We start from the raw sequence: 9708 nt of genomic DNA, 5'->3' as shown, positions 1-9708 counted from the left end.
ATTTGTAAGAGTCAAAGAATAAAATCCTTCTCCGTTGATAGTCGATAAACAACTGAGTCCAGCAATAATACTACATTATAATACGGCCCATTTTCAAAACCAGTTAGAACACGGATGCAGTCTCATCTGTGTATCTATAATAAAGGCCCGTTCATACAGGTAAAACCACGCCTTACGCAAATATTTATTAAATATATATACTACACACACACAAAAATTATATCGAGGATTAGATAAGTTAATTTCTTAACTAAATTAAGTTTAATGACTTAAATTAATTAAATTAAATTAATATAATTAAAAACTATATAAACAAAAATCTAGCTTAATTAAAAGTTTAAAATTAAATTAAGTTAAATTAAAAATTAATTTTGAAAATTATTTATATTAAAAATTAGAACGTTATAACTTTTTAAAATTAGATTACTCAAAACAAGTAGATAGATATACCCAAAACAAGTATAATAGATTATTAAATATATTTAATACTTTATTTCTACATTAAATTTGTACATTAAATAACAAAGAAATATTGTGTTTTATATAAAAATGTTTTTTATAATTATTTATTATATACATAAACTTTTAAATTATAAAAAAAGTTAATAAGTTAAAAGTGTATGTGTGTTAAAAATAACTAATTAAATTTAAAAATTAGCATATTTAAAATTAAATTAAGTTAAAAATATTAACTTTTTAACTTTATTATTTAATTATTCATTATTTAACACTACAAAGCCTTGCATATATTACTGAACAAGCTACATGAAATAGACAAAATAATGTAAATATCTAGGATTTCTAGGAAATACTATAGAACTCTATTTCTCTTATTAATAAAAGATTATTATCATTTTTCTTTAGTACAGATTTTATTTGTTTGGAATGGGATGCTCAACAGTAATCAATAGCATAGTGCAATTCTTTTAGCAGAAAATATTTCAATTAATTGTATAAATAATGTTGAAAAAAGAAATTTACTTTTATTATATTCCAAATCACTATATTAAAAAATTACCCCTTGTTCTTCAAAATGATAATGCTTTTCTCAGACTGATTTAATTATCTCAACTTAAATATCATTGAGATATTGTAGATTTCAAAAAGTAAAATAAAAAAAGAAATTTTTTCTTCTAATATATCTCTTATAAAAAGTATTTCAAGAATATTTATTTTATTAGAAGAATATATGTTTAAAGTATTAGAAAAATGATAAAAATAATAACGCTTACATTGATCTTATTATTTTTATATGTGACACTTTTATTGGTCCTAATTATAATTATTAATATTTGGAGGAATAGTACATAAAACTAGTGACTATTTAAACATTGTATAAGCTTATTCCAAACAAAAATCTGTATTAAAGATAGTAATAAACCAACTTTTTAATAATAAAATAAATAATGTATATTCTAGATGTTCATTATTTTGTTTGTTCTTTGTATGTGTACTTGAAAAGGATTAATATATCTACATGTTTTCAAATTTATTTCTTAAATACAACATATTGAATCGTCTTCTCATTGTAAATCTTGAATTGTTAAAAAAATATTCGAATAACTTGTACCGTCGCAATCATTATCTTCGACGCCAGGTATAAAAATTCTCAAAAACCTGTCTCTTCGAAGAAAATATTTTTAACCCTTCGTGGTTACGTGGAGTCCAATAGACCCCCAAAAAGTTTAGCGCTGTGTATCTGAGTTATTATTTGCAAATTAGACGAATTCTTTTTCATGTTAGAATCAAATTTTTACACTCGCTACTAAACAATATTTAGAACAATATTTCAAGTTTATTCAGTATTTTTTTTGTTAATAAAAACTGTTAATACGGCAACTAAGAATGTAGACTGGACTCCATTATACCTCGGTGTGACCAGTATGAAACTTTTCGAATATGTGACCACGAAGAATTAAGATTTTCTTATCGACGTAAGGTACGTCATACTTTGCCAGTCAACATAAAAAAAATACTTTGACAAAAATTTGTTAAAACAATAAATACTGTGACCACGGATATAATCGCACTTCTACTCGTGCGGTGTGAATAAATCATTATGCAAAGGATTATTATGCAAATCATTATGCAACTTTAAACGGCTTTCAATCTTTCTCGAGCTTATATACATATAACTCGTTTGACAACATTACCCACCAAGATTATGTTGTTTTTATTGAAGTTACACCCACTTTAATTACAGAATTTTATTTACTACAGCAATTACAAATATTATTTTATTTCTTATCGACTATGTTGTATTGTCATAGCTATTGTATTTACTATTATACCTTATCTTTAATTAATTTAATTTTTAACAGTATAATGGCAACTTTAATCACAGATAAAGCAATAATATAAAAATTATTTTAATAAATTTATCACATTCTTAAAATGAGAGAATGCTCTACCAAAAGAAAATAAAATTTATCATATTTGGAATTTAACAATTTTGATTAGTGATTCTCCAATATTTCGGATTACAGTTGTTCACTAGGGCACATATTGTAAATCACAATATAATATTTAATGTAAATTTTGCAAGAATAATTTGTAACTATAAGAATAGGAATAGTATAACTAAGAAAAAAAAGAAAAACAAGAAAAAATTAGCATTAAATGTATAATTCGATATATAATTAAAGAAATTATGATCTCCCAATTTCGTATTTTTCTCAATTTATGTTGGGATTTATATATTTTTTGAAAATCAAGTTAAAAGATGCCAATTCATAAAAACATAATTTATTTACCGATGACATTTGTTTGCAGTAATAGATGAAGGCTTGGTCTGTGCGGACCAATAGCAAGGCTATTTTCCTCGATTCAAAACCGGTTATTGCTTAATCCCGCATACTAAGAGCAAACGCATAGTTAAAGCATATACATATAAGACGCTCGAAAATCTCGTGAATATCAAGGTTACAAGAAAACTTTTGCTTACATTATGTCAATGCACAAAAGAATGGCAATTTTAGTCACAGATGAAGCAATGATATTTTAATGAATCCATCACATCTTTAAAATAAAAGAATGCTCTACCAAAACAAGTAAAATTCCACAATCATACTTGGAACTTAACGATTTCGATAGCAATTCTCCAATATTTTGGATTAATTGTTCAATATCGCACATATTATAAATCACAATATGATATTTAACACAAATTAGGCTTGTTATTTAGATATAATCATTATTTATTCATATCACTACACGATTGATTATCGAACGTACTCGCAATCGTAAATACAAGTTACTAACTTCATCAGTCTAAGCATACCAAATGCAGTTGTCTTAGTTACATGAATATGTTAATCTTTTTGCTATTAATACGGTTATCTTATGCCAGCTCTACTTTTGCAGACAATAATATTGCAAATTTGTACGCATACATATGGATATATGTATAACGTTAAAATCACTAATTTATTTCGCCTTTAAAACATAGAAATATAACTTATACTTTAAGAAATATAACGTACCATTAAATGATTCCACGTGAAATTGTAAGATTTCAAAAGAATTAGTGTGGAATCAACGTAAACATAGTTATGTCAAATAAAATTAATAGTTTGTCTATTTTGTGGAACATTAGAAATTCTCAATTTTCGAAATCAATTAATTATTGAACATTTTCCACCCATTTTCAAATAACTATTTAAGCGAGTTCGCAATCCAGGTCCAGGTGCAATTGATCTCGGTTGCTTCACCAGACGTGCAATGCGGAAAACGAAAGGGAAGACGATTTTTCATCAATCCCGAATTATACGCATTCGGCGATCGGTGAGATTTGTGGGGAAAGGGAAGAATTTCCTGGAAGCGTGTCTTCACGGTGGCTGGACACGCACTTCGCAATTCTCTCCGCGTCCCTCCCGCCATCGCCCACGCTATGGTACCGTCATCTTCTCCCCTCAAGTTTGTGCAGGCCACCACGCTTTTGCGAACAGCTTCTTCAGTGCATTTAGTACGTAACGAGATCACGAAAAGCTATATTCGTGACCGAGGAGACGTTAATAAAGATAAGACATGTGTATATGCGTGTGTGTGCGCGTGCTCCTGTAAAATAACATATTGTTTGTTTTATACGTGAGTGCAAATCATTTTTAAAAAACAAATTTAGTTTTCCTCTGTGAATTCCGTTCTTGAAAAACGTACAGTTTTTCACAAGACGCTGATTTGACAAACAGCGGTATAGAAGGTAAATATAAATTTGTAAACAAAAATTGAAATGTTGATATTATTTGTAATTTTTTAAGTAAATTTAAAACGGTACAGTAACAATATGTCATTTTGTGTTAACCATGCTTTAAAACATTCTTGTTTTATAAAATTTTATTGATACTAATAATGTGTCCAGTAAAAAAGTTTAAATATTGATATTATTTGCAATTTTGAAGTAAATTTAAACAACACAGTAACAGTATGCAATTTTGTGTTTAGTAATTTAAAACATATTTCTATTTTATAAAATTTTACGTTACTTCTTATTTACTTTAATAATATAGTAAGAAAGAAACACTAAAGTAACATTTAGAAATGTTAAGTTTGTGTATATTTTTGATTATTTTAAAATAATATTATATTTATTGTGCATTAAAATAATATTAAATTGTATAAATATTTTGAAAAGATTATTTAATACATGATTTTTTTCGAAATGTTGAAATGTTTAAAAAATGTTATTAAAAATATTTTCTTCAAGTTACGTTTAAAATTTGTTTGCATAATGTTGTATACGACGTAATGATATTAAATACAACATAACGTTTGAAACTTGTATATTGTATTTAACATTATCATGTAGAAACTTAAATTTATTTCTGTTATTACAATAATATTATTCAATAACGTTACATTAAATATCATTGTGATAACATGGCAAAAATTATTTTATGTGATTTTGAGTGATGGTACATAAAAACAAAAAAGCTTCCTCAGAGATAACTAATTTTTCGAAGATAGATATATAATTATATAAAAGGATATTTTAGAAATCACACACATGTTAAAGAAAAATTTTACAATAAACAGATATTGCCAGATATCCATATAGATCCATATCAATTAGCACTCTTACATGTTATGAACGCCCTATAGTACAAAAAGAACAATCTTCCTCATACAGTTGCATAATGACGTAAAATTAGCATTTGCGATAGAAAATGAGATGTACGCTTGAGGTCACTGACGGCGAAATATCAGGGAAGTGGGTATCACTTTCACTAAAATTGCATCCATACCTATTCGAGGCCAAACAAACGCTATTGTTTGATCGAAATTCAACTATGATTCAATATGATGATGGAATTGGAAAACAACTGATTGTGTGAGTTACATAAAAAATCAACCACAGTCTTTATCAGTGCATCTTTATTGAACCATGTTATAGAAAATAAAAAAGTAATACAATAACAATAACTTTATTAATAATAATATATGTAGTTTATTAATAATAATATATATAGTTTATTAATAATAATAATAATAATAACTTAATAATAATAATAATTTTATTAATAACAGTATATATAATTTATTAATAATAATAATAACTTTATTAATAATAATAATTTGTACCCTTTATTTTGTATATTTTGTATATATAATTATATATACAAAATAAAATATACAAATAAATTGTATAAAATAGTAATGCGGAATATATAAAATAAGTATAACAGAAACATACAACATTAACATTAACCCTTTGCGGCACGGTGGTCGATATATCGACCACCTATCTTGAAGTCATTTCTTTAATTTTTCAGACACCAAATACTGTATTTTATTACTTTTTCTTGTAATTTTACTTTAGTAAGAGTCTTAGTAATATTTGGTAAGGTATAATTTTCCTTTATTATTAGTTAATTTTGTTATATAAATAAATAAAGTGAAAAAAGTGTGTGTTTTTTACAAAAAATGTATGTCAAAAAGAAGAAAGAATCATGAAGCTGTGAAAATCAGTATACAGAGGTTTTTTGGGTCGCTGATTACAAATCCGCTATCAGATTTCGACGATTCTTTTTCAAAATGGCGATCCAATATGACGATTTACGATTTTGAGTGTTTTTTATTGGTTTTTTATAAAAATTGGTATACGGGGATTTTTCAGAACGCTGATTACGAATCCACCATCAGATTTTGACGATTTTTTTTTATGGCGAATTCAATATGGCAATTTTGAGTATTTTTTATCGGTTTTTTATGGAAATATACAGGGATTTTTCAAAATGCTAATTACGAATATAAAAATTGATTTGCTGTGCTAACTGTAATAAAAAAAGTAAATTGTGGGAAAAAAATTGTAAAATACAAAAATACAAAAAAAAAGAAAATGCAGACAATGACTGCCACGTCCACGTTCGTGTCTCTGAAGTAAACTAAGTGCGGTTTCTTTTATGAAAAAATTTTATGTTCTATGTACCATTGTCGAAAAAATGAAAAAATATATAATCTCAAAAAAACATTTTTTATCACTCATTATTTGAAATTTTCCATATTTAAATTTCAAAAATCTGATCTACACATAATCAACCTAAAAAAGCTAGTTCTGTACATCTGTTCTTGTAAAAAAAAAGTAAGAAAGTCCGAAATTTTTCAACATTCCGACCCTAAAAAATTCAATATATCAATTTCCATAAAAAACCTATAAAAATACTCAAAATCGTAAATCGCCATATTGGATTCACCATTTTGAAGAAGAATCGTTGAAATCTGATGGTAAATTCGTAATCAGTATTTTGAAAAATCCCTGTATACCTATTTCCATAAAAAAACCGATAAAAAATACTCAAAATTATGACTTGCCATATGAAATCCGCAATTTTGAAAAAAAATCGTTGAAATCTGATGGCAGATTCGTAATCAGCGACCTTAAAAACCTTTCTACACCAATTTTCATAAAAATCCGATTAATAGAAAAATGTGTGCCGCAAAGGGTTAATATAATGCTCAAGAAATTTTGAAAAAAAATTTTTATTAGAATACATAATTATTAATATCCATACAAAAATAAAATACGTAAATATAATCGCAGAAAATAATAATCAGAATAATATGCAATTAACTATCTCGAATAAAAAGAAATACATTATGTAATCATTCTCAGTACAAAGAAAAAATATATATTAAAGATAAACAAAAGATAAACAACATAAAAATAAACAAAAAGATAAAAATGACATTGCTCGGTCTGCAGTCTGAGCAATATATCTACTAAATATATATACTAAAAAGCAACGGATACGAAATACTATATTCTGTTAACCAACCACATGTCACATTCATATCTCCCTGTTATTACATAATTGCAACTTTATTGCTACCGATTAAATAATCTCGATACAATAAAGTTATAGTAATCTATTTATACACTTTATACATTAATGAAATACAAGAAGACTATTTATTAATACATTCAGTGTCACAAGCACCATCAGTACGTTAAACTTTACATTGGTATATTAAATTATTTAAATGCATTTAAAACATATGTTTCATAAGTTTAAAATTAAAAGATTATTAGCACCAAAGAAGAAAGCAATGCAAATATACTAGGTATAATCTAATTACTTGTCAACCGATAATATAATGAATTATTTTATGCTAACATAAAATTATAAGATAATATATAATCTTTAGTCCAAACATCAAAGGGCTTAAATAAAAAGTCGATAAAACAGCTTAGCAGGAACGTGTTAAAATATTTTCCAAGACTCAGCAATATCATGTTTGTGCTTTTAATTTTAATTTTCAAATTACCTACTTTTGCTGTTCAAATTTCCATATTGGAGTGCAAAATGCTTTTTGCTTGGTTGCCAAAAACACATATTTTTGCAATTGCTAATGTTATTTTGTCATCTGAGCTCAAGTGAAAATTCGATAGTAATATAATGTTCCAATTTACAGAAACGTCTTTTGAGATGCAGAAACAGATACAGCAAGACTGATCTTCTCGTTAACACAGTACGCACAATGCAATCGGTTTATCAGAGATTGCACTGTATCGACGTTATTCACGTGCGAATGGCTTTTCAGGTCGCCCAATTGTTTTCTTCATCTTAAAGACTGACACCTTACGAAACCCACTGTCTCCCTGACAGGATGCTTAGGGAACAACTTTATTTTTTTATTAAATTATAATGATTTCTTTTTTTACACAAATATTATTTTAAAACAATATTTATAATAACAATAAAAGCAAATAATATGTTGCAAAACGTAAAATATTAATCTCTTAAATTTATTTCTTCTATATGTAATATATTATATATATTATTTTACATATAATATATAATATATAATAATTATGCCTAAATACCGAAAACACTCGGTAAGCACAAAAACCGATCGCAACGCGTTCTGACTCTTCAAATTCAGCCACAACGCGAAATTCATGTTGTGGCACTTTTAAAAACGCTCATATAACACAAATTTGACAATTTCAAAAAGACCACAAAGCAAAATTCGTGTTGTGGTTCTTTTAATATTCGATTAGAATGGGTTCACAAAACAAATATCACAACACGTTGTGGATGCTCATTAATGCAGTCATTACGCGATTCACTTGTATTCTAATGGTAAATGGTAATGACCATACATATTAAATTTTAGTCTTACTAAATAGATGAGTCTACAATGTACTAATAGATGGGACATATTATAAAGCACACACAAAAACATCATAACACATGCTCGTAAGATCTTTTTTATTTCTCTTATTATTTGTTTCTAAATTACTATATTGATACTAATTACTGTGCTTAAAAAATAGTTCTTCATTTCTGTAATAAACACTAATTTCTGTAATGAACATTAATTTTATAACAGCCAGGAAAGAAAAGGCTCTGCCTATTATACATTTTTGTAATAAACACACATTAATAAAGTAATTACAGTTATATTTTTTATTAAATTTAATAATGGACAACATATAATATTCTTATACTATTGCTAAAAGGCAACATTTAAATACTTTGTTATAATTGGCAACAATCATTATTTTTATCTTCTATAACAAGATTTATTAGCTTTATTAATTTTATAGCTTTAATAATAAAATTTAAAAAAAAATGAATATAATTCTCAGTCAAGAAGGTACATGTTTTATAAGTGATTTTGTCAATTAGTTGCAAATTTGTTTTAATAAAAAGAGATCCTTGAATAAACAACCTGTAATCAATATATTACAATTAAACAAATTGATGACAAAGTTTCTATAACAAAAATTATATTTTTCTTTTTTTAGAATGCATGATAATACTATCCGAAAAACAAAGATACTGAAATATTATATACAAAATACAATCAATTTGCCAAACTTTCTTCCCCTTTGAAGTGCGAATTTTTAATCCCAATCCGGTTCGCCCTCTAACTCTACTCGTCGGTCATCACTTTATACTTCAAAAGCGCGCTCGCGCGACGACAATTATTACGGACATGATTGTCCTAGCGGTCTTTAACTTCGCTTACGGTACGGGACATCAATTTTGTCGTCTGCGACCGTGACGTGTGTACACGCGTACACAGTGCGTGGCATGGTGCTCAGGATACAGAGGCGTACCGTGACGTCCAAGGGCTTTTAACGTCTAAAATCCCACCAATCGGTGGTTGTTTCGTTAACGAGATTTCTAATCTTAGCCGTGCATTCGTCATATTCGCGGAAACTGGCTACGAAACCCCTTGATATGTCGAAACGAGACACCCATT

Source organism: Monomorium pharaonis, unplaced genomic scaffold (assembly GCF_013373865.1).
Source record: "Monomorium pharaonis isolate MP-MQ-018 unplaced genomic scaffold, ASM1337386v2 scaffold_541, whole genome shotgun sequence".
Lineage (NCBI taxonomy): Eukaryota > Metazoa > Arthropoda > Insecta > Hymenoptera > Formicidae > Monomorium > Monomorium pharaonis.
This window is presented reverse-complemented; position numbering follows the sequence as displayed.